This window comes from Cynocephalus volans, chromosome 5, assembly GCF_027409185.1.
Source record: "Cynocephalus volans isolate mCynVol1 chromosome 5, mCynVol1.pri, whole genome shotgun sequence".
In the NCBI taxonomy this organism is placed as follows: domain Eukaryota; kingdom Metazoa; phylum Chordata; class Mammalia; order Dermoptera; family Cynocephalidae; genus Cynocephalus; species Cynocephalus volans.
Genome location: NC_084464.1, coordinates 39370139 through 39396867, shown reverse-complemented (window position 1 = coordinate 39396867; position 26729 = coordinate 39370139). Strand labels below are relative to the sequence as shown.

The 26729-nt window shown below is 40.7% G+C and overlaps 2 protein-coding genes and 1 non-coding gene across 3 annotated transcripts in view; 1 reads left to right on the top strand and 2 right to left on the bottom strand.

Annotated features, from left to right (window-relative positions):
• The window catches only part of LOC134377918 (histone H4), a 734914-nt gene that overhangs the window by 178710 nt on the left and 529475 nt on the right, over positions 1-26729 (bottom strand). The gene's annotated exons all lie outside the window — the stretch shown is intronic.
• LOC134377893 (zinc finger protein 184) overlaps positions 1-26729 on the top strand; it is a 944311-nt gene that overhangs the window by 726134 nt on the left and 191448 nt on the right. The window lies entirely within an intron of this gene.
• TRNAI-UAU (transfer RNA isoleucine (anticodon UAU)) lies at positions 16511-16604 on the bottom strand. The gene is made up of 2 exons: positions 16567-16604; positions 16511-16546 (listed from the first exon to the last, which is right to left on the bottom strand). It is a non-coding gene; the product is annotated as a tRNA-Ile (tRNA).

Genomic DNA, 26729 nt, shown 5'->3' with positions numbered 1-26729 from the left:
TCTGGTTGGGGGTGGTTTAGTGCATTCTTTGTAAATAGGTTGTGTGTGGGTGGAGTTAGTGCACATGCATGATACTGCAACTTGGCTGCCATCTATTGCCTTGGGCATCCACTCAGTGTGGCCATGCTCTCAAACCTATGGCTTCCAAGGACCTGTTTGCCAGTTCCCTATCACAAAGAATTGTGTGTGAAGGGTCTGGGGACCCAGCCTGGCGTGTGAAGCATTTGTGACCCAGTCTGTGAGGGCTTGAGGAGTCTGTGAGCTCCAGACCCAGCCCTAGCTTGACAAGTGGCCCAGTTGGCAGGATTACAGGCAGGTAAAAGAGCATGATGCTCGCCAATACCTTCAACTCAGACTTTTATCCTCCAGACTGTGAGACAATAAATTTCTGTTTTTAATTCAGTCAATTCATGGCGCTTTGTCACAGTAGCCCTAAAAACTTATACAAACATCAAGAATTGCAGAAGACACCAGAAGCTAAGAGAAAGGCATGGAAGACATTCCTCATCAGAGCCCTTAGAAGGAACCAGCCCTGCCAGCATGTTGACTTCAGACTTCTGCCCTCAAGAATTATGAGGCGATTTCAAGCCACCCGGTTTGTGTTACTTTGTCGTGGCAGCTATAGGAAACAAATATATTCTCTAATGATCTTTCTTTCCTATGTAGACCTGAATTAACAGAATTTCCCTTCTCTCTGAAGAATTTCTTTTAATATTTCTTGTAGGACAGGTCTACTGGCAACAGATTCCATCAACTTGAGTTGGTCTGAGACAGTCTTTATCTTTCATTTTGAAGAATTCTAGGTTAATGAGGCTTTTTTTGTTTTTTGTTTTTCTCCAACACTTTAAATGTTTCACTCAACTCTTCTTGCTCACATGCTTTCTGAAGAGAAGTTCAACGTAATTCTTATTCTTGTTTCTCTATGGGTAAAGTTCACCCCCTGCACCACCCCCCCCACCAGCTTCTTTCAAGATTTTCTCTTTGTATTTGATTTTCTACAGTCTAAACATGATATGCCTAGGTGTAGAAATTTTGGTATTTATCCCATTTGGTGTTAAGTTTCCTGGATCTGTGATTTGGCAGCTATCATTAATTTCAGAAAATTCTCAGCATTATTACTTTAAGTTTTTTCTGTGTTTCTCTCTCTTTTTCTCTTTCTGATATTCCAATTACATGTATATTGCATCTTTTGTAATTGTCCCACAGTTATTGAATATTCTGTTCTACTTTCTTTCTTTTTCTTTTTTTTTTAGATTATTTTTAAATTTTTTTTTTTGTCTTTTTCGTGACCGGCGCTCAGCCAGTGAGTGCACCGGCCATTCCTATATAGGATCCGAACCCGCGGCAGGAGCGTCACTGTGCTCCCAGCGCTGCACTCTCCCAAGTGCGCCACGGGCTCGGCCCCTGTTCTACTTTCTATTTTCACTCTTTCTCTCTTCATTTTAGTTTTTGGAATTTCCAATGAATATATTCTGAAGGAAAAAACCCATCTTTTGTTTATTCTTACACATCACTCTCTACCCTCAACACTTCACTTCTGTCACCAGATGTATGGGGTTTGTTCCCTACTAACAAGCAATTCTCCAGCCTGGGAGGGGCTGGGGGTTCGTGTCTGCTAAACTTCATCTGGAGGCTATCCAGCCCCCAGCCATCTGTCATCTCATTAGCATACAAAATCCCACTTATTACTTTGGACATTTCACAGGTTTATGGGCTCTGTGTCAGAACTAGGGTCAAATACAAAATATTGGAATAAAAGATGTACCTAGTACCCCTATTACTCAAGAAATTATAAGGATTTTAGGAGCTCTGTGCCAGGAACCAGAGGCAGAGGTCAAATATATCTATATTATATCACAAAATCACATATATCTTCAAACTTACTGGTACTTTCCTGGGCCATGTCCATTCTTTTTTTCTGTTACTGAATTTCTGAGTTTTTCATTTGGAATCTTTGTTAGTGTGAAGCAAGGAACCCTGAGCATTTTCTGATTGTTAAACCTGCCCCCTTCCACTGGAGAAACTGTTTTAGAAATTTTATGCTTGGCTGTCTTAATCTCAAACTTTGGCTTCTGTAACCTAGCTTGCTTCCTGCACCCCTGTGCTAATGAAAGGTAACAGCAGTATTGCACTGCCCTAAGGGCCAAATGCAAATTTGGCTCCAGAACTGACCAATGAGCTATGTCTCATAGCCAACCAATCTGAATTAACAGACTTACATCCCTCATTTGCATAAGAGGACCTAGATGAGAACTTGGATGGGAAGTTGTGGCTATATAACCTGCCCCTTTCCTTCATTCAGGGAGACACCAGTCTGATGCTCCTGCTCTCCTTGCTTGCAAGCAATAAAGCACTGTAAGGCCCCAAAGATCTGTAAACCAATAAAGAGCTGTAATACCAACATTGGTCTTGGATTCCTCTATGCAAGCACCTCCCAACAAGTGTTTCCATCTCTCTGCTTACATTTTCTATCTGCTCTTGCATGTTATCCACTTTTTCCCACTAGAACCCTTAGTATATTATCATAGTTATTTTAAATTCTCAGTCTAATATCTAAAAATCTCTGCCATAGCTGAGTCTCGTTTTGATGCATGATTTGTCTCCTTAGACTTTTTTGCCTTTTAGCATGTTTTGTAATTTTTGGGTTGAAAGTCAAACATGGTGTATTGGATTAAAACAACTGAGATAAGTAGAAATTTATTTTGAGTTTTTATGTTTATAGGGCAAGAAGTTAGGTTGTGTTTACCATTTAGCTGTTTACCTACCATATAGCTGTAGGTGTCAGAGGCTAAAATTTATTCTCACGTCCTTGTTTTAGTCTCCCCTGTTGTCTTTGTGTTTCCCTAAAGCCTCTTTTTCAATAGGGTCTGCTTCTTGAATTTGTTTATCTATAATCCACTGTTATTATACAGCAGCCTGATTGATATGGTAGAAAGTTGTTGGGGGAAGGGAAGTATTCTATAACCCTTTGCACATGTCTCAGTCTTTTGGTGAGCATGTGTCCCTGGGCTGTGACTCAAAAGTGCTTTTCATCCTTTCCCCACTCACCCCCACTAGAAGAAACAGGAGGGATAGAGAGGGCTTGAGTTGGGATTTCCCTTCCTCCAGGTTCATTAGGCTCTGGTAAAATAGTGTCTTTTTGAGGGTAGTCTTTTGTTAAAAACAAAATTCTCTGGACATATTTCAAAATGTTTAATTTCCCCTTACCCCTCCAAGAAGCAAGAGGCAGTTTCACCCTAGTTTTCACTCTGAGAAGCTGGTGGGGATCCAGGATGTAAAACTCATAAAAATGTGGGGGCCTAAGACTGGTCCCCGGGTCTTTTTAATTCTCAAGATAGTCCATACTCGGCTTGCAGCAATTCATCAGTTATACTTTAATTGTTCCTGCTTGTACTGGCTCCAGCTGTGAGCTTCTGCTTCTGGAAACTGATTCATGGTATTCCACTTTTCTCTCCAGCTTTTGAGTCAGTGGATGACTTCAATTCTTTGATATATCTAAGAAGAGTTGTTAATTTTCAGTTTGCTCAGCGTTTTTCTTGTTGTGACAATGAGAGAGATGACTTCCAAACTCTCCATGTCAGCAGAAACTGGAAGCCCTCTATATTTACTTTTTAAATCTTTATTGTCAGTTTGGTTAAATAGGCAATCAAGTATATTTTTTTCAGTAACATGTGATCCTATTTGATTAGATGTTCAAACTTCCTAATGATTTTTGATATTTTGCCTTCTCAACATTAAACCCTAAATGCTAGCATTTGCACTAAAACAGTCTTTGAGATTTTACAGAGGTCCCCTAGGAAATTGGAAAGGGTTTTTTTTTTTTCACATTGTAAAAATTAGGTATTTTTTTTCACATTGTAAGAAATAATAGGTTAATGTGATATGTTATGACCAATGACATTACATGGGAAGCATTGTCAAATCAAAAGAGATGCTTAGCCCTCCATCTGAAGTTAGCCAAACAGTAAAGTTTGAGGTCCCATTCCCCTTGAATTCTCTCTTTTCTGACACTATTTGCAAGTTTGGTGGTGGTGGGAGGAAGGTGTCCCAAAACACCCTTGGATTCAATAATTTGCTAGAAGGACTCACAGAACTCACCAAAAGCTATTATATTCACTGGTTACAGTTTATTGCAGAGAAAGGATACAAATTAAAATGAGCTTAAAGAAAAGACATATAAAGCAGCGTCTGAGAGGAAACCAAATATGAAGCTTCCATTGTCCTAGGGTGAGTTACCCTCCTAGTATTGATGTATGACAATACACACACAACATTGCCAATTCAGGAAATTCACCCAAGCTTCTGTGTCCAGAGTTTTTACTGGGGTATCATTCCACAGCATTGTTATTGATTGATTACTCACATGCTTGAACTCAGTCTCCAGGTTGTTTGATACTGCATGACCCAAAGCCCCCACCCTAAATCACATGGTTGGTATTTCTGACATGGCTATAGGGTGTGGCCAGCACCACCTTAAAAAATACACTGCTATTAGGATGATATAGATTATTTCCCAGAAGATGAGAGCAAAGGCCAAACCTATCTTTGGGCATAGTCAAATTTTTCACTACATAAGAAGGCATGGGCACTTCCTCAAACACTAGCCTAGAATGGTATCTGGCAAAGAACAGAATATAAATAATTCTGTTATTCCAGAAAATTAATAACAGAAATCAATAGCTTGTAGTGAGGAGAAGTGGGTTGCTGAGTGATAGGAAAAATGAGGAGCTTTATACAAAATATATTTTGAGCCATATGAATGCATTATCTATGCAAAAAATTTTTAAATTAACAAATTGTTTATGAAATGTATGGACATGACAAAAGACAGAAAAGGCCATATTTATGCTATGGATAAATTGCTTGGGGGAAACTTTTAAGAATACATATCTTTTCATATTGCACCAGAAATAAAAATAGAAATTAGGAAGAAAAAAGTAAACAAATAGTAGAGAGATTCAAAAAGTCAAAATGGTAAAAAAAAAAAAAAAATTGGTTTCACTATTTAAAATTCTATGATTAATAAGTAGCCTAAAAAAATTACCAGACTCATTTTTACACGATGATGGAAATTTAAAAAGTAGACTACTTAGGCCTTTCTGGTGGTGGTGTAAGATCTCACAGCAGTTATTACTCTTCACTAGGGCTAAAATAAGCTTATTTCAAATTCTAGTTGTCAGCCAAGCATGTATATATAAATCTTTTGTTTAGCAGGAACATAAGCCAACTCCAGGAAAACCTTGAGTTTTAGTGTTTAAAATATTCAATATTGTCATCTGGAACAAATAATAAGAAGCACATTTGGTTCCTTCTCATCATCTCCCTCTAAACCACTTTACTTTTTCCTCCTTCCTTTTTTATCCTCCTTCTCTTTCCTCAAAGTTCTGACTTGACCTCACTGTACTGTTTTGACACTCTATAGGTATTTTTGAACATTTACTGAGTGTCATATATTGAACTAGTTAATTAAAAATTTAAAAAAAACAACAGACCAAGTCATAGTAACTGTTCTTGATAAGCAAACTAGCAAAAAAAGACTGTGTATATAAACATATCGTTTTTACAATGAGATAAATGAGAATTTAGTATTATGAGGCATCTTATAGTAAGGAGGAAGAAATCGTGAAGTTTTTTTCCTGGGCCTTGAAGAATTGGAGAGTAGAAATCTGTCATGCAGACAAAATGAAGAGCATTCTGGGTGAATAAAAGAGCTTGAGAGGATGTGGCTTCTGCTGCTTCTTTTATCTTCTGGCAAGTCCCTTCTCTGACTTTGATCTTCACATTCTTTAGTGGGAACCTGCCAGAGAGACAGAAAAACCTTTCTCATTAATTTTGTTCATTTCTCGAGCACAGCCTTGTAATACCAGGGTCATGGGTTGGTATTATGGCCAGCTGCCAAAAAAAAAAAAAAAAAGTTCATTTCTCAATATCTAAGCTTAACCTTTACTTTGCTAAAATAAATAAATTAAATTAAGTAAACTCTCACCCTAAAGACTGTGAATGGGGAAAAACAAAATAAAGAGAGCAAAGACCTCCATGATATCACAGGTAGAAAAAGAATACTGATAGTTACAATCTGTTCATAGTCAAATTGAGCTGGGTGCTAAAGAAATAAGAGCAATTAAGATACAGCCTTTGTTTCCCCCAAGGAGTTCATGATCCAGTAGTGAGAGAGTAAAGTAAAGAGAAGATTGAAATAATGTATCAAGTGCCTAGCACAACAGATGAAGCTCACAGAGGTGAATCTAATCCAAACAGTTGGAGATGGATCTCCCACCATACCCTCAAGGACAATCAAGTGATCGCCAGTGGAAGACATATAGGCAAAGAAAGAGAAGAAAAGAAGTGTCAGGGCAAAAGAGGAATATTTGCCAAGGTACAGAGGCCTTTTGGGAACATGGACTATGAGCAGGAAAATATTGAGAGATATCATGGAGGTAAGACAGAATCAAGAAGACCCAATAATAGGGCTGGTGGGTTAGCTCACTTGGTTAGAGCATGACGCTGATAACACCAAGGTCAAAGGTTTGGATCCCTTTAATTGCCAGCTGCCAAAAAAAAAAAAAAAAAAAAAAAAAAAAGCGAATAATGGAGAAATTATAGGGAAGCCAGAAGTCAAAAATAAATCTCTGCACAGAGATTAGCACAACCTTATTCTAAGTGAAAGAAGTCAAACGTAAAGGCCTATAAACTGTATGACCCCATTTAAATGAAATTCTGGGAAAGGCTACACTATAGTGACAGAAAGCAGATCAGTGATGGTGAGGGGCAGAAGTGAAAGGAAGAGATGATGGACTACTAAAGCACAGAAAAAAACTTTTTAGAGCAAGAGAACTATTCTACTTCTTGAATGTGGAGTTGATTACACAACAGTATGCAATTACTGTAGTAGGCAAAATAAGAGTCCCCCAGAGATGTTCATGCCATAATCCCTGAATTTGCGAATATGTTACTTTTCATGGCAAAAGGGATTTTGTGGATGTGATTAAGTATCTTAAAATAGGGAGATTACTCTGGATTACCCAGGTTAGCCCAATATAGTCATAAGGGTTTCTAAAAGATGGAAGAGAAAGGCATAAGAGTCAGAGAAGATGTGACAACAGAAATAGAGATCAGAGTGATGCAATTGATGGCTCTGAAGGTAGAAAGGGGGCATGGGCCAAGGAACGTGGGCAGTGTTTAGAATCTGGAAAAAGCAAGAAAACAAATTCTCTCCTAGAGTTTCCAGAAGGAAGGCAGCCTTGCCAACACCTGGATTTTAGCCCGGTGAAAGCCACTTTGGACTCCTGACCTACAGAATCGTAAGACTATAATTTTGTGTTATTTTAAGCCATTAAGTTGATGCTAATTTGTTACAGCAGCAATAGGAAACTAATACAACTACCAAAATTTACGAAACTATGCACTTAAAATGGGTGAGCTTTATTACATATATCTTGATAAAAAAGAAACATAGAAGAAACATTAGAAAATTGCACTGGTGCTTTTTGTTTTAAATAGCTCCATAGAAGTTTGTGTAAATAGAGCCATTGTAAGGCTCTAAAATCAAGCCATGGAAACTAGGGACAACTACAGCCCTTCATTGATCAGAGATTATTACAGAAAACAGGAAAATAACCTGGAGACCCTTCTGTGTGTCTCTGCCAATTTCACTTCCACACTGCGTCCTCAAACATCATTTGGTTCTCCTTTTTTCCCAGCTATGCTTCTGGGGCTACACCCTCATCCAGGCCTTTGCATTTGCTTTTCCTTCTGCCTGGACCTGTCTTTTACCACATATATCCAACGCTTTCTCCCTTATTTCCTTCAGGTCTCTGTTTAAACATCCCTTACTTAGAGAGGCCTTCCATAAAAACCCTAAGTAAAATAGCATCCCCAGCATATACCCTGGCATCCCCTATATTTCTGGTTGTATTTTAACTTTTCTCTATAGAACTTATTACCACCTTGTCTAATTATATATTTATTTTAAGTTGTTCATTTTTTGTCGCTTCCTACTAGAATTTAGGTCCCAGAGAGCATGGGCTTCATCTTTTTCTTTCACTGCTGTAACCTCAGCAACAAGAATGGACATGGCAAAAAGTAGGCACTGCATATTTGTTGAATGACTGCATTGAGATAAAGAGCATAAGAAGGAGAGTGGACCTGAGGTTGATAATATTTCCATGTGTTCATGTTACAGACCTGTGGGAATTTCCAGTCAGAAATGCCCAGTGGTCAGTAGCATGCATGTCTCTGTATTCAAATGAGAGGACTGGTGGAAGAGAAATGTTACAGTCATCCGTATTTAGATAGTTGTTCTAATCAAGTGAATAAATATAATACAAAGAATGTGTGATGGTTAATTTTATGTGTCACCTTGACTAAGTTAAGAAATGCCCAGTTAGCTGGTAAAACATTATTTCTGGGTATGTCTGTGAGGATGTTTTGGAAAGAGATGAGCATTCGGATCAGTGGACTGAGTAAAGAAGATCACTCTTGCTGTTGTGGGCAGGTGTCATCCAATCCATTGAGGGCCCCAGACAGAACAAAAAGGCACAGGAAGGGTAGATTTGCTCTCTTTTCTGGAGCTGTGATATCTGTCTTCTTCTGCTCTCAGAAATCTTGAGTCTTCAGACTCTGGGACCTCTACCAGCAGACCCCACGCCCCAGGCCTTTGTATTCCAGACTCCGAGTGAAATACACCACCAGCTTTCTTGGTTCTTCAGCCTCATGATGGCATATTATGGGATTTCTAGGCCTCTAAAATTCACTAGATCAGTTTCCATAATAAATCTCCTCTTATATATTCATTTATATCCTTTCAGTCTGTTTCTCTGGAGAACTCTTGGAGTACCAAGAGTGGTTCTAGAGGAATAGAATTTTAAGAATGAATTGTCTGAATAGGTTTTGGAGTTTCTGTAATTGGCTCTTTAATCTGATTAGATTTAAAGTTGCTAAGGAATCTTTTTAGTTGTGAAGAGAGAACTAATAGTTGAAGACACCAACTGTTTATAGGGATACACAAAGTAATTGCTTTGGGTCACTCCTAATCAACCATTTATAAAAGGCAATGAGCTAAGTAACTTTGCATATAAATGATACTTGGAACATTTTTTTAAAACTAAGGAATATAATGATGTTGGTTGGTTGCTCCTAATATAGCTGGAAGAAGTGGTGAAAGAAAAGCTGAGCTCAGGGATTCAAATTTCCATCTCAACTGGGGCTGGCCTGTTAACTCATTTGGTTATGAGCATAGTGTTATAACACCAAGGTCAAGGGTTCAGATCCCCATACCAGTCAGCCACACGAAATAAAAAATAACCAAAGAAAACTCACAAATTTCCAGCTCAAGCACCACTTAAATGACCTGAGAGTTTCTAGGTGTGCCCTGAGGAAGAGTCTTATTTCCTTTAGCTGTGGGGCTGAAATCAAATACAAGTTTTTATCCTGTGATTGGCAGAATTATGACATGAGTTGAATACCCAGCCTCACAGGGTGTCTACTGTTAATGTGAGGGCTTTGATTGGGAAAAAATGGGATCCTGTAAGTTGGGATGTAGATGCATGGAAAAGACATTGGTGAAGTTCGGGATATTGAGCCCCTATGTTCTGATGAGTCTTCTTTGCCAGTGGAAGAGGTCTCCCCACCTGTATCAGTCCATTTTCTGTTGCTTATAACATAATACCTGAAACTGGGTTATTTATAAAGAAATAAAATTTATTTCTTACACTTTGGAGAGTGGGAAGCCTGAGATTTGGGGAACACATCTGGTGAGAGCCTTCTTCTACAACAACTCAGTGTATCACATAGTGAGAATGATCTGAGCAAGAGAGAGCTAACTTTTTTACTAGCGCTCCTTTTAAAGACTTCAGAACCATGCCTGTTACTCCATAAATGGATCGATCCATTCACAAAGGCACAGTCCTCACAATCTAGCCACCTCTTTAAAAGGCCCCACCTGTCAAGTACCATAATTGGACTTCCCACCCTCTTAACACCATCATAGTGGGGATTAAGTTTCCAGTACATGAACTTTGAGGGGACACATTCGACACATAGAGTCACCTTTAACAAAAGTGCCCCCCAATCCTAATAGAAGTGGCCTCCCCACCCTGGTGGGTAGCCTTTTCACCTTTGTTTTAGGGTATTAACCCTGCATTACTTGAGGAAACAGTAATGGCCTCCCCTGCAGGAGTTGCTGTGTAGATAATGCTGATTCTCCTCAGAACCCACCCCTCCCACTTCTCTTTGCTTCTATATCTAAAACTAGACTCAAATCCCAGCAGGCCCCTAAAGGTGAGGTACAAAGTGTGACCCTATAAGGAGGTGTGCTACACTTCAAAAGAACTACTTGAGTTATCTAATTTATACAGCAAGAAATTCAGGGAACATATGCAGATTGCATATTAAGGGTGTAGGATAATGACAAAAGGAACATAACATTGGATAAGGCTGAATTTACTGATATGGATCCAGTAAGCAGAGATTCTGCATTTGATGTTCTAGCTCAGGGAATTGGAAAGGGCTCTGGTTGGTTGGTTGGTTGGCTGAAATATGAATCAAAAGATAGCCCAACTTTAGCAAATTAGAGATGCCTAATCTTCTTTGGTTTAATGCAGAGAAAGGGAATCAAAGACTTAGGGAGGTTGGAATGTTAGAGTGTGGATATGTCATTTGCAACATACTCACCCACACTGGGAGACCCAGATGATATAACTTTCACTAACACTTTGAGAAATAAATTTGTGATGGAAGCCTCAGCATCTTTGAAGAGCTCCGTGATTTCTTTTCTCTGTAGGTCAGACCTTACAACAAGAACCATAGGCACTCAATTGGAAAACCTAAATGCAATGGGAGTAATTGAATCCCACAGCGGCAGGGGCCAAGTGGCAGAACTCAACCACAAAGGAAAGGTGAATGTAGTTATTGTTATAGACTGCAGAGTCAAAGTAGCAATCAGAATAGTCTGACTTGCAAACCTATGGCATTGGCTAGTTAATCATGGTATTCCTAGAAGTGAAAAAGATAGAAAAGCCTACTAAATTCTGACTTGACCTCTATAAGCAGGAAACTTCCAGGGCAAGTGAAGAAAAGTCTTACTCAAATTGTAGAAACAGAGTCATGGCCCCTCAATCAGGTGAGAAAGTTTACAGACACAGAACCCTTTGAATGAAGAGGTAGCCGGGTCCCCTTAAGGAAGGACTCTGATACACTACCATAATTTTACACTATTCGTCTTTCTCCCAGCCTTTTCCAAAGGGACCTACTATCTTTTACCAGAGTAACTGTACATTGGGAAAAAGGAAATAATCAGACTTTTGGGGGACTATTTGTTCTGAACTGGCATTGATTCCAGGAGACCTGGAACATTACTGAGGTATTCCAGTCAGAGCAGGGGCTTATGGAAGTCAGGTGACCAATGAAGTTTTAGCTCAGGTATGACTCACAGAGATCCAATGGGTCTCTGAACCCGCCTGTGGTTATTTCCCTGGTTGCAGAATACATAATTGGAATGGACATACTTAGCAGCTAGCAGGATCCCCACACTGGTTCCCTGACCTGTGGAATGACAGCTATTATAATGGAAAAGGTCAAACGCAAGCCATTAGAACTATTTCTATCTAGGAAAATAGTAAATCAAAAACAATACTGCATTCCTGGAAGGACTACAGAGATTAGTGCTGCTATCAAGAACTTGAAAGATACAGGGATGGTAATTCCCATCACATCCCCACTCAGCAATTCTATTTGGCCTGTGCAGAAGACAAATGGAACTTGGAGAATGACAGTGGATTATTGTAAGCTTAACCAAATGATGACTCCAATTGCAGCTACTATATCAGATATGGTTTCATTGCTTGAGCAAATTGACTCATCTCTGGTACCTGGTATGCAGCTATTAATCTGGCAATTGCCTTTTTCTCCATTTCTGTCCATAAAGCCTACCAGGAGCTGTTTTCTTTCATCTGGCAAGGCCAGTAATATACCTTCACTGTCCTACTGCAGAAATATATATCAATTCTCAGACCATACATCACAATTTAGTTCACAAGGGTCTTGATTGCCTTTCCCTTCCACAAGATATCACAGTGGTTCATTACATTAATGACATTATGCTGACTGAACCTAGTAAGCAAGAAGTAGAAACTACTCTAGGCTTACTGATAAGACATTGGGGTTTCAGAGAGTGGGAAATAAATCTGACTAAAATGCAGGGCCTTCTACTTCAGTGAAACTTCTAGGGCTTCCAGTAGTGTGAGGTATGTTAAGGTAGACCTTTTGAGGTGAATATAGTCCTTCCTACAACCAAGTAGGAGACACAATACCTGGTGGACCTATTAGAGTTTGAAAGCAATGTGTGTCTCATTTGTGTGTGTTATTCTGGCCTATTTTCCAAGAGATCTGAATAGCAGCTTGTTCTGACAGAACAGGAGACAACTCTGCAACAGGCTGCTGTGCAAGCTGCTCTGCCACTCAGGCTATATGATCCAGCAGATCCAATGGTGCTTAAAATGTCAATGACATATATGGATGCTGTTTAGAGCCTTCGGCAGGGCAATGTAGATAAACTGGAGCTCAAACCTTTAAGATTTTGAAGTAACCACTGCCATCATTTCTAGCTAACTGCTCTCCTTTTGAGACAGCTCTTGGACTGCTACTGGGCCTTAGTAGAAACTGAACACTTAACCATGGTCCACTGAGTTACCATGGGGCCTCAGCTGCCTATCATGTAGTAGGTGTTATCTGACCCAACAAGCCATAAAATTGGGTGTGCACAGAAACATTTCATCATCAAGTAGAAGTAATACATATGTTATCGGGCCTGACCAGGCTCTAAAGACACAAGTAAGTTACATGAAGAAGTGGCCCAAATGCCCATGGTTTCCCTTTCTGCTACCCTGCCTTCTCTCTCCTAGCCTGCACCTATGGCCTGATATGGTTCCCTATAATCAGTTGACAGAGAAAGAGAAAACTCGAGTTTGTTTTACAAATGGTTCTGCATAATATGCAGATATCACCTGAAAGTGGACAGCTGCAGCTCTACACTTCCTTTCTGGGGCATTCTGAAGGACAGTGTTGAAGGGAAATCCTCCAGGTGGACAGAACTTTGAGCAGTACACCTGGTTGTGCAGTTTGCTTGGAGGGATAAATGGCTAGGTGTGTGATTATATCCAAATCATGGTCTGTGGCCAATATTTTGGCTGCATGGTCAGGGACTTGGAAGGAACATGATTGGAAAATTGGTAAAAAGAAATTTGGGGAAGAAGTATGTGGCTAGAATTCTTTGAAGATATTTGTATCCCATGTGAATGTTCACCAACGGAGGTGGAGGATTTTAATAATTAAATTAGTTATTTATTTTAATAATCCTCCACCTCATTACTTTAATATTTCTCCTCAGCAGAGGAGGATTTTAATAATCAAGTGGATAGGATGACCCATTCTGCAGATACCACTCAGCCTCTTTTCCCAGCCACCCATCACCACCCATGGGCTCAAGAACAAAGTGGCCATGTTGGTAAGGGTGGAGGTTATGCATGGGCTCAGCAACATGGACTTCCATTCACCAAGGATGGATTTGCTACAGCCACTGCTGAGTGCTCAATCTGCCAGCAGCAGAGGCCAACACTGAGCCCCCAATATAGCACCATTCCTTGATGTCATCGGCCATCTATCTGGTGGCATATTGACTACATTGAGCCACTTCCATCATGGAAGGAACAGCATTTTGTCCTTACTGGAATAAACACTTACTTTGGATATGGATTGGCCTTCATGAAATGCTTCTGCCAAAACTACCATTTGTGGATGAACAGAATGCCTTATCCATGATGATGGTATTCCACACAGTATTGCTTCTCACAAAGGAAATCATTTCACTGCCAGAGAAGAGGGGCATGGGCCCTTGCTCATAGAATTCACTGATCTTACCATGTTTTCCACCATCTTGAGGCAGATGGCCTGATAGAACAATGGAATGTCCTTTTGAAGACTCAGTTACAGTGCTATTTAGGTGACATTACCTAGCAGAACTGGGGCAAGGTTCTCCAGAAGGCTGTATATGCTCTGAATTGGCATCCAATATATGATATTGTTTCTCCCATGGACAGGATTTATGGGTCCAGGAATCAAGGGTTGGATATGGGAGTGGCACCACTTGCCATTACCCCTAGTGACCAAATAGAAATTTTTTTCTTCCTGTTGTGTGACTTTATGCTCTGCTGGCCTAGAGGACTTCCTTCCAGAAGGAGAAATGCTTCTACCAGGAGACCATACAATGATTCTATTGAACTGGAAGTTACAGCTGCCACCCAACCACTTTGGGCTTCTCATGCCTTTGAGTCAACAGGTCAAGAAGGGAGTTATGGTGTTGGCTAGGTGATTTATCCTCACAACCAAAGGGAAATTATACTATTACTCCACAGGGAATTTAGGAAGATTATGTCTGGAATGTAGGAAATCCCTTAGGGCATCTCTTAACATTACCATGCTCTGCGATTAAGGTCGATGGAAAACTACAACAACCTAATCCAAGCAGTACTACTAACGGCCCAGACACCTCAGGAGTGAAAGTGTGGGTCACCCTGCCAGGTAAAGAACCATGCCCAGCTGAAGTGCTTGCTAAAAGCAAAGGAAATACAGAAAGGGTAGTAGAAATAGGTGGTTATAAATACGAGGTATTAAAATAAAACAAAACAAAACAAAAAACCTCAGCAATGACCACATGACCAGTTATAGAAGAGGATTGTAATTGTCATGAGTATTTTCTCCCTATATTGTTATGAATATTTTTTTGTATATATAAACATATATTAAGCAAATATCTTTGTTGTTTTCCTCTCTTATTCCCTTACATAACATAAGATGTATTGACTTTATATCAGTACTTAAATTATTGTTCATTTCATATCGCAGGATTTAAGTTATACGATATCAGGAAAAGAGTAAACATCATGCAGGAATTTTACTTCCTCTTCTTGGGAAGGGATTAGTGCATTTTCAGCTGCGTGTAGAAAAGTTACATCATTTTAGGTGGAATTATGACCTTGTCTTAATTCAGAGATGAATTATGGTTCATAGAGATATTATGGGTGCCAAGTTGACAAGGGGTGGACTGGTCGTGGTTAATTTTATGTATCAGCTTTACAGGGTTAAGCTGTAAAGCTATACCCAGATAGCTGATAAAATATTATCTCTGGGTGTGTCTTTTATCAGCTATACCCAGATAGCTGATAAAATATTATCTCTGGGTGTGTCTGTGAAGATGTTTCTAAAAGAGTTTAGCATTAGGATCAGCACACAGAAAAGAAGATCCACCCTCACCAAGGGCAGGCATCATTCAGTCTGTTGAGAGCCCTTGACAGAACAAAAAGGCAGTGGAAGGGAGGATTCATTCTCTTCTGGAGCTGGGACTTCTGCCCTGGGACATAAGAGCTCCAGGTTATCGAGCCTTCAGATTCTGGGACTTACACAAGCAGCCTCCCCCTGTCTACCCTGCCTCCTTCCCCTTCCTCAGGCCTTCAGACTCAGACCTGAATCACACCACCAGCTTCCTGCTTGTCCAGCTTGCAGGCAACATACTGTGGAATTTCTCTGCTTCCATAATCACGCAAGCCAGTTCCCATAATAGAGGCCTCCCCTTATGTATATCTATGTATATCCTATTCGTTTTGCTTCTCTGGAGAGCACTGACTAATACAGAATGTGTATGTCGTTACATGAGAGAAAAGCTGAGGACAGAGCTGTGGGGAATATCCATATTTAAGGAACAGGAGGAGGATAAAGAGCTCAGAAAGGAAGGATGGCCTTGCAAGACCAAATAAAATCCAGGAAAGACCGGATAAAAGCAGAGCAACCTGGAATCATTTCTTTCAGACACAAGCGTCAGAATGAGTGTAATTCTCCAAATAAGGTCGTTTGTGTATTTTCTGATGAAATTAGGCGTACATGCATTTCGTTTCGCCTATGGTCGGTGTTTCGCTGCTGGGAGGAAATGTGCATTTCCTGTTTCCCAGTCAGGTTTTTGTAAATAGGCAGTGGAGCTCGACCCAGAGCACAGTTACATTTACGCTTCACAGGTGGAGTTCAACAACCTCCCCGCAAATCTTGCGGATGTCGACGCTAAGATACAGGGGAGAAGTTTCTTGCTGTACATCCCTTGAGCCCCAGCTACAGTTGCACGAAATCGCGGAGCGTTAAGACCCAGTTTTACCGCTTCCTTGCTCAGATCCCAAAGAACTGAAGAATAATTTTGTAAAAGAAGGGAGAAAGGTTAGGGAGGCTTCTTCGAGGGTATACAATCTGGACTCGAGGTCTCCTGACTGGGGAGAAACCAATTTGCTGGATAAATTCAACTTGCCTCCTTCCGATTTGTGATTTTCTTCCCGTTTGCAACCAAATGTCCTCCTTAATCATAGGAATCTCTGCGGTTTTACCATGGAAAATATAACTGTTTTAGTTTTTTCTTTAAAGAGGAGGGGAAAATGCATTACGGTGAAAAGTCTGAAACCATGAAGGGAAGAAAACATGCTCCAGGTGAGGCTCGAACTCACAACCTCGGCATCACCCGCACATATACTGCTGTATAAGTACCGCGCGCTAACCGATTGCGCCACTGGAGCATGCTTTACTGGCACTTCCCATGCGCGGTCTACAGAGCCCTGAGCGACTGGCGCGCTCGACCCCCCGCCTGGCGCCGGAGCCGGCGCGCGCTGGGTTACCGGAGACCCTCCCCCCGCAGCGGCTCTGACTTCGTGCATGAAACACTCTCCGATCAAGATATTTCCATCTCTCCTGGAAGCGTGTCTGTGAACCACCCTATGCCATCGGGAGCCAGCATTTCCCGGGGATATGGCGGTGTTCCTTTCAGAAACCCTATAGAAAGCTGAGGCGAAAGGGGGAGAGACTTCGGCTTCACCTCGCTTTCATTCCAGCAAGAGAACGATTTTCGTGGAAGACGCGAGCTGTTTGGCTGAGGCGCAGCATCACCGCGCGCCGTCCCGCCGTCCCGCGATGCTTCCCACCAGTCCCAGGCCGAGGAGAAGCTGAGCCCGCTCGACCCTGCCTCTCCCGACATCCGCAGAGCTCCTGGTCGCACTCTGGGTCGCCTGCAGAGCGCCTGCACTCTCATTCCAGCCTGTAGTTCCCCCAAACCCTCCTCCAGACTGCCTGGAAATCCCAGTCGAAGTCACAGAGCCTAGGCCACCTCGTGAGGGGAAACTGGCAGAGTAGCAATCGCTCCTTATTCGTGCAGTGCGTTACAGAGGTGAGGGCGGTGTGCACCCCCAGCGCTCCTTGCCCTGTCTTGACCTTCTTTAACGGTTCATTGCAGAGTTTGCCTCTGCGACATGTGCCCACGCAGTACTCTCGTTTCGTCTCTGGGCCTTTACTCATAATGGCTGTTGCTTTGTGTTGCTTCACTCCCTCCCCCCCCCCACGGATTTGTCACCCCACTTCCCTTGGGTGACGGAGACGCAAAGGATTATTCAAAGCCCATCTCTGCTGAGCAGTGAGAAGCCCGGAAGTGGTTAACTTTCCTGGGACTCTCCAGCAAGAGGCATCCCTTCCTTGGGAAAATTAACACCGAATTGGGATTCTCTTCCTGCATTTCTTTTCTAGACCAGGAAGTTACAGGAAGAGACATAGGTGGGGTTATAGTTTAACAATATAGGCTGGTAACTGTCAGTGAAACAAGCCAGATGACATTCCAATAAGGCTATGAACAAAAGCTTTGATCTTAACAAACATTCCTTCTCCCTTTACAGTTTCTCAGTGTCTTTACATAACAATCAGTAACTAATCTGTCTTCGAGCCAGCAACCTGCTCTGCCACAATTCTTTATCTTACACTGGAGACTTATAGCCTGAGGAAAATTTCCTGTCCTTGCAAGGTCAATATTTGAAACTGCAAGACTTTGGAAAACCAGGCCCTGTGAAGTACATATGCTTTTTAGTATATTCCACAATGGCCAATTTTGTTTATTTGTTTATTTGCTTGTATGTTTGTTTTTTGTCTAGGGAAACTGTAGCTGTCAAAGTACACATACACAGGATACACAAAATCTTTTGGCTTTCTCTGATTTTCTCCCTGTCTTCACCCCTGAAGATCCTCATGTGATAGGCGTCCTGCCCTATTCCTGGAGAGAAGGAAAGTCACACAGGAACACCAAGAAGTGTCTAAACAAACAGGCCTCACTAAGTTTCCCCCAGATATTATCATTAGTTCATACCCTTTTGTCCTCCAATCACGTTTCTGCATAACTATATAAATACAGAGATATCCCCATTTCTTTGGATCTTCATTTTTGAAGACTTCAGTGTCATGTAAAACTTATGTTAAATAAATTTGTATCCTTTTCTCTTGTTAACCTGTCTTTTGTTACATGGATCTCAGCCATGAACTTAGTGATGGGTGAGGAAAAGATATTACTTTTATTTCTCTACAATGCTGAATACAGAGTAGGTCAAATTCAGCATCATTTCTCTAATAAAAATAAGCTCTATAAGCTCTTAATATATATAAACTCTTTATATGTGATTAAAATATTGTCTTTTGAATGCATCTTTTTAATAGCCATCCTACGTTATTATGAGCTCCCTGTATTGTCAGGACCAAAGTCAGAAACTCATTTTCTCAGTTTCCTTCAAATCTAAGTGCAGACCCTGACCTAGATTTCTATGATAGACATACCCATAAGGGACTTTGATTTAGAAGAGAGTACTGTGAGGAAGAAGCATTAGGGAAGATTTTATTTTTCAAGGGTGACAATGTGGCTCTCAGAAGCAGCAGAGGTTCAATGTCTAGACTTAGCAGTATGATCTACCCAGGTCTATGTCTGGCTGTACTGGCGTTGTGATCATTGCTTAAGATCCACCGTTAAGCAAACACTTTGGACATTGTCTCTGGGTCCATTGTCTCCTGGTACATGGCCTTCAAGCCTGATTATGTGGATCTCCACAAGTACAGAGTATTAAAGGATGAATTTTAAAAGAGGATAAAGGGACTGTCATACAAATATAAAGAGAACATGTGTCAAAGATTTTATTTATTAATTAGTAAGGTAACAATTAATTAATAATTAATTAAAAAGTTACAATTACAATTGATTCAAAGGAGAAATCAAAGTATCACACATATATAGTCAGATAAGAAATGCTAAAATGAATTTACAAATTTCTCTTAGCCCTGGAAAAACTGCTGAATAACCACAGGCTGTAGTTAATAGCATGGCACCAGACATAATTTGTATTTCTATGGACAGAAATGATTTATATTACTATCAGTTTTCCACAAGTAACTTGTGTCTCTGCTGAGTTGTAATTTTGTCCAACTCAATGACAAAAAAAAAAAAATACTAAACAAACCCAAAACACATACATGCCTTCTGTAGGATCAGCTAATCCCTGGAGGCTGCAGCATTCCATTGAAAGGATACCCACTGATCTTTTGCCCTTTTCAAAATCTTCTACAAGATGCTCAATTTTATTCATTTATTTTTATTTATTTATTTTTTATTGAATCATAATTGATTATACATATTTTGGGGGTTCAACATTGACATATGTTGGTCAAGTCAATATTATTAGCATATATATTATTACAAATTGTACTTATTCTTTATGCCCCTTATCCAATCTGTCCCCATCTCTGCCCCCCACTCTGATAACCCTAGATTTCTTCTCTCCTTCTGAAAGAGTAACAGTTGCTCTGTTGATTTGTTGCCTAGATGATTTGTCCAGTGCTGAGAGAGATGTGATCAGGTCCCCCACTATTGTTGTCGAGTAGATGCTTCTTCTGTCACTCTGGAATGGGCTTTGTGGAGAAAGACATCCTATTTTCTTTGGTCTCGGCTGGTGACTCTACTTGTGTCGATGCTCTTGAGTGGCTGGCGGGTCACCTGCATGGTGGTTCTGGCATCTACCCACTTTTGCGGCAGCCCTGGCTATTGTGGTTGATGTTGTGGGCCATCCACATGGAAGTGGTGTTTTTGGCATGCTCCTTGCCTGGTTGCAGGAGGAGGTGTTGGTCTCTGGCTCTATCTGTTTTTACATTCTAAGATGTTGTTGCAGAGCAGTTGTGTGGGAAGGCGAGAGGGGAAGCCGGAAGGATCTAGGGTGGGAGAAGGAGGGGGGCGTGGTTGAGGCCTGTGGCATACCCCTCATTCCTGCAGGGCAGACCAGGGGGCTTCCAGTGGTGGATCAGTGGTCATAGCTGGGTTGGGTGCAGGTGTGTGGGGGGTGTGTGGCTGAGGCTCTCAGCTCTCCACTGTCCAGGTTCGGGGCCTGTGCTGGGGGTCATAGCTGGCCTGGTTGTGGGTGTCAGGAAGCATGGCTGAGACCCCCAGCCCTCCCCCATCCCTGGCTTGGGGGCCCAGGGGGCTTCTGGTTCTTCCAGGTTTTATAGCTGTTCTTTCGTGAAGTGAGACCTTTACTACTGAATATCAAACTTTGTCTCTTGTCTGTGAGTATTTTGTTTTTTCTTTCAATTCTGTGTTTGATTATTTGCTGTTCCCACCACTTAAACTCTGCACTGGAACTAATTCGTTGTCCTTTGCTTACTTCTAAAATGGGGAACTTCCTGTGGGGACCAGGATTTGAGCCCTGTAGGTGAGCTAAATTGCTGCTTTGCTGCTGATTCTTTGGAAAAGGCTTTTTGGCAGCTCAGGTTTTAATGGCTGACTTTGTAGGTACTTCTGGGTCTCGTGAGACCCAGTACACCTAGGTTGTGTGGAAACTCTGGTCTGGGCCTGAGTCTTTTCAGCAAACTGCTCCCCCTGCAGTTCTTTATTCCTCACCAATCTGCACAGAGTGGGCCTGTGCTGATTGGAGGGCAGATCAGCTGTTCTTGCTGTGCCCCAGTGTTCCCTCGGTGGCTCAACTTCCCCACTGCCTCCACTCCAAACACTTCCTATGGGACTGGCCATGCACTGGTCCCTTCTGATGACTCGCCAGGTTCCTTTTTTCAGTAGTTGTGGCTCCTTGCTCCTATGTAGGTCCACAGGTATTCTGTTAGTGGTCTTGCTGGCCTGAGGGCCACCAAGGCCCTCTTCTCCCCTGCCACCTCCAAGCAACTTCATCAGAAGGGCACAGCTGTGGATTTTACTGGCTCTTTTTTTGGGTACTCACCAGCTTCAGCCTTGAAGCAGCCAGGATTCAAAAATGATAGGGGCAATCTTTTCTTTCTTTCATTGTGGCCTCTCCTGCCTTCATGCATTCTGTATGTCTCTCCTCCTCTTCCCCTGAGCTCTAATGACCCCAGCTTGGCTGTCATTGCTTTTTAATAGTTGTAAATTCACTGATTTGTGAGAGAGAGTGATGCTGGGGACTGTCTATTCTATCATCTTGACTGGAAGCCAGGCAAGATGCTCAATTTTAACAATAAATTTTATTTCAGCTTAAATTAGCTGAAATAAGCAATATTATTAACAATAGCTTCTGCTTTTTGCAGTTCACAGCTCTGACTTATAAAATTTCTCAAAACAAATACTGAGATTATACTTAAGAGAAAATACTATAAATTATACCATTAAGTACCAGAACAACTCAGCACAACTAAATGAACTGGTCTCAGTAGGGTGCAAGCAAGAAGAAATCTAGAATATTTTCACTCACATTGCCTCTTTAAGCTTGCTCTGTAGTTACTTTTTTCTCACTTCTCAATGAAAACTCAGATAGAGCCTAAATCTTTTCTGGATTTTTGCCTATACTGACAAATGCTTCCTTCTTGACCAAACTTTAGTCAGGCTCCTCTGAACCCTCTTCTCAACTAGGCTTCAACATTGGGCCTGGACCCTGCCTTGCCTAGCCTAGTTTTAGCATGAATCTTCCTAAATGAGTTTAGTGGGAATCGCCTTGTTACAGGCACCAAGTTTGGCTGCCCTTTCACCAGTAATAAATGACTCATAAGTCCCAGATGTTGGTGCAGGGTTTGGAAGCTTTATTCAAGAAGTGCAACCTGGGAGACCATTAGGTTAAACTGTTTCAAAGGCTCAGGAGCCTCAGCAGGGTTTTTAAAGAGAAAAGTGTGGGAAACGAGGGGTGAGGTTATTCCCATTGAGGGAGTGTCACATGCAATCTTACAGACTCAAGGCGTTTATTATCTCATAGTTAGTGTTATAACTCTTCAACTCATCCTTGGGACTTGATTGTTATCCGGCTCCCCCAAGCTGGATGCTGTCTTGTCCCCGGACAGCTGTGACTCCAAAGGAAGAATGATTAGTTCTGCAAGTTACTGACTAGCTCTTATTATATTGCTTTTCCTAAACACTAAGTTCTGCAGCATTTTCTCATAAGCTATTGTGAGCCAAGGTTACAAAAATACTTCTTTATGGCTAACATTCTGCTTAAAGCTGTATTCTACAAAATGGCTCTTCTAAGGCTAATTGTCTATGACTATTTGCTGTGGTGGGCTCTCACACTCTGAAGATCATCAGGATATGCCACCCCAAAATATGCCACATCAGTATAAGAATTATTTTATGCTGAAGGTATTTGAGTTCCTGAAATCCCCTAACTGCTTAAAAGCAGAGCTTCCCAAAAGAATTCAAAAGAACTTAATTGTCATAAATCCTCTCTCTGGAAGCAACTCTAATCTTCTCCAGAGGAGTTTTTACCACACCCAAAAAGACATTGTCACAGACAACCACTCTCCTAAGGGTACTCTTATCTTTACAAAAAGTCATTTGTCTTCCCAGAAGTACCCTTTATTCAACTACTAAATTAGATATGTAGCCCCCTATTTTAACAACCCCTTTGAGTTACGCATCACTGAGCACTTCTGCGTGTATGTATGTTGCATGCATAAATAAACTGTTTTTTTCTCTTGCTAATCTGCCTTTTGTCAGTTTTAGTTGAAAACTCCAGTCACTGAATCTCAGAAAAGAGAGGAAAGCTTTTTCCTTTTCTATGACCCCTACTCTTGATATCTAATCCAATTTCTTCCTCCACCCTTGATATCCAAATCCTTGGCCTGCCTTTATGAATAATCCTGTTAAGCCAGTTTAGCAAGAATCCCCCTGCTTTTGATGTCTCCTCTTAATAATTTCCCATCCACTGACCCCCTCACTCTGCCCATCAGCAATGAATCCCCAACTGTCTCTGTTGTATTTTGAATTCAGTTCAGTTTCTTTCCCCTCTTGCAATAATCTTGAATAAAATCTGTCTTACCATTTTAAACATTTAACAGTGTCAGAATAATTTCCCTTAAATAACAATAATAAACAGTCTTGTTGTTCACTACAATGTAATATCAAATCTTAAAACTCTCACTCAATTTAAAATGTTCCTTTTCCCCAGCTCAGGCTTCTTTAGGTTCTGAAACCTACAATGGGGAAGGAAGTGTGGTTGGGTTTTTTAAACTATAACTCTTCACTCTGTTCTTTCCGGCTTCTCTGATGTTGGGTTGTGTGGAGCAGTGATTGGACAGATCAAAAGAGAGGAGAAAGAGGAGGAAGAGAGAAGCATGGCCTTGCCTTATTTGTCTGCCCATTTCCTACCAGATTCTGTCCTCCAGCAAATCTGTTCTCCCCAATCTCTCGCTCTCTCTCTCTCTCTCCCTGCTCTCCTTTCTCCAGGCAGCCTTTTGTAGGGTATCCCTTCCTACAGGGAGTAGACCTCTGTTGTCTGGTACACATTACATCCCAAGAAACACCCACATGTCTGATATCAGTGGAAGAATGGCTGGGCCCCTTTGGACATCTCTCCTTATTCTGCCATCTGAACAGCTACTTGGGTTATTGCTTTTAGATGTCTTTAGCTATGTGTCAGGTCAGGTATTAATTCTTGTGTCCCTTAAATTCCAGAGTACACATATCAAACTCTCTAGATAGTCTCTAAAGCCTCCCTTTATTGGCTCTGGAGGATGGAAATACCTCCATTCTCTTTCCTAAATCCTTTTCAACTTTGGACCAACGCTTCTGTATTAGTCATTTTTGTTGCTTATAAAAAAAATATGTGCAACTGAGTGATTTATAAAGAAAATGGAATTTATTGCTTACAGTTTCTGAGGCTGGGAAGTCCAAAGTCCATCCGGCAGTGGCGACAGTGACCCAGGAGTCTCACATTGCAAGATGGTGGAAGCAGAGAGAGTAGAGCAAGAGAGAGACCAAGACAGACTCTCCTCTTCTTTTAAAGCCCTGAGAACCTCACCCCTGACCACCATTTTTAATTCGTTCACTACCACATGGTCCTACAATCCAATCATTTCTTCAAGGCTCCACCTTTCAATTGCCATAATAGGATTTCCCACCCTCTTAACAGTCACAGTGGGGGCTAAGTTTTAATACTTTAAACTTGGGGGACACAATTCAAGTTTCAATGAGTTTTGGGGGATATAATTCAGTCCACTACACCTTCCAAGTCCCATCTTCACTCCCATTGTTGATCTTACCTTTAATTTCGTGAAAAACAAAAAACTAGTCAATTATTTTTTAATTAAAATTTTTTTAAAAGAACAAAAAAATGAGAAGCTATCACACAGCCATACCGAAATCCTGATATGGCAAATAAACATCTAATCTATACTTATACTTTTCTGTTGTCTTTGTACCTTCAGTCTGTTCACTGCACACAGCCAGAGTACCCTTTTCAAAATGCAAATCATACTGTCAGCCCTTATTTTAAAGTATAGTAATAATCTCTCATTGCTCGTAAAATGAAGATTAGATCCATAATATGCCTGTGAAATCCTGCATAATCTGGCCCCTGTCTGCCTCTCTAGCCTCTGCTTCTAAGGTGGCTCCTCTTTACTGCAGTCCTCCCAGCCACATTGGCCTTCCATAGTTTTTTCAAATAGACTATACACCTTCCACTTCAGTGTTCCCTCTGCCTGAAATGTTCTCCCCTTTACCTACTTAAGTAGTATTTGCCTCTCAAATTTCTTTTTATTTATTTATTTATTATTTTTATTTTGTAATTTTAACTTATCAATATACAATGTAGTTGATTTTCATGTCCTTCTTCCTTTTCTTCCCTCTCTCTCCCCCCTCCCTCCCCCATCAACATCATATCTGTTCACTTGTCTTAACAAGTTCAAGCAATTGTGATTGTTCTGTCTTCTTCCCCCATTCCCTGCCCCAGTTTATTTGATTGTATATTTATTTATTTATTTTTATTAGCTCCCACAAATAAGTGAGAAAATGTGGTATTTCTCTTTTTGTGCCTGGCTTATTTCACTTAATATGATTTTCTCTGAGTCCATACACGTTGCTGCAAACAGTGGCATTTCTTTTTTTTTTTTTTTTTTTTTTTTTTTATAGTAGAGTAGTATTCCTTTGTGTAGACATACCACAGTTTCTTTACCCACTCTTCTGATGATGGGCATTTAGGCTGGTTCCAACTCTTGGCTATTGGGAATAGTGCTGCAATAAACACAGGAGTACAGGTTTCCCTTCGATATGATGACTTCCATTCCTCTGGGTATACACCCAGCAGTGAAATACCTGGATCATATAATAGATCTATCTGTCATTATTTGAGGAACCTCCATACCATTTTCCATAAAGGCTGCACCATTTTGCAGTTCCACCAACAGTGTAGGAGGGTTCCTTTTTCTCCACATCCTTCCCATCATTTATCATTCTTAGTCTTTTGAATGTTAGCCATCCTAACTGGAGTGAGATAATATCTCAAAGTGGTTTCAATTTGCATTTTCCAAATGCTGACTGATGTTGAGCATTTTTTCATGTGTCTGTTGGCCATTCATATATCTTCTTTTGATAAATGCCTGTTTGGCTCCTTTGCCTATTTTTTAATTAGGTTAGTCAATTTTTTGCTGTTGTTTGAATTCCTTGTATATTCTGGATATTAATCCTTTGTCAGATGTATATTTTGCAAATATTTTCTTCTACTCTGTTGGTAGCCTTTTCACTCTGTTAATTGTTTCTTTTGCTGTGCAGAACTTTTTAGTTTGATATAATTCCATTTGCTTATTTTTCCTTTGATTGCCTGAGCTTTTGGGGTCATATTCATAAAGCCTGTACCCAATCCTACTTCTGGACTCTTTCCCCTATGTTTTCTTTAAGGAGTTTTATTGTTTCAGGATGTATATTTAATTCTATAATCCGTTTTGAGTTGATTTTGGTATATGGTGAGAGTTATGGGTCTAGTTTCATTCTCCTATATATGAATGTCCAATTTTCCCAGCACCATTTACTGAAGAGGCAGTCTGTTCCCCAGTGTGTAGTCTTGGTGTCTTTGTCAAAGATCAGATGACTGTAGGTGAATGGGTTGATTTCTGGATTCTCTATTCTGTTCCATTGGTCTGCGTGTCTGTTTTTTATGCCAGTACCATGCTGTTTTGGTTACTATAGCTTTGTAGTATAGTTTAAAGTCAGGTAGCATTATGCCTCTGGCTTTATTTATTTATTTATTTGTTCAATATTGCTTTGGCTATTCATGGCCTTTGTTATTCCATATGAATGTTAGGATTGTTTTTTTCAATTCTGAGAAAAAATGTCATTGGAATTTTGATGGAGATTGCATTGAATCTGTAGATCACTTTGGGTTGTATGGATACTTTCACAATGTTAATTCTTCCCATCCAAGAGCATGGGACATCTTTTCACCTTCTTGTGTCATCTTTAATTTCTCTCAACAGTGGTTCGTAGTTCTTGTCATAGGGATTTTTCACATCTTTGGTTAACTTGATCCATATGTATTTTATTTTTATTTTTATTTTTTTGGTAACTATTGCAAATGGGCTAGCTTTCTTGATTTATTTTTCTGCTAGTTCATTGTTGGAGTATAGAA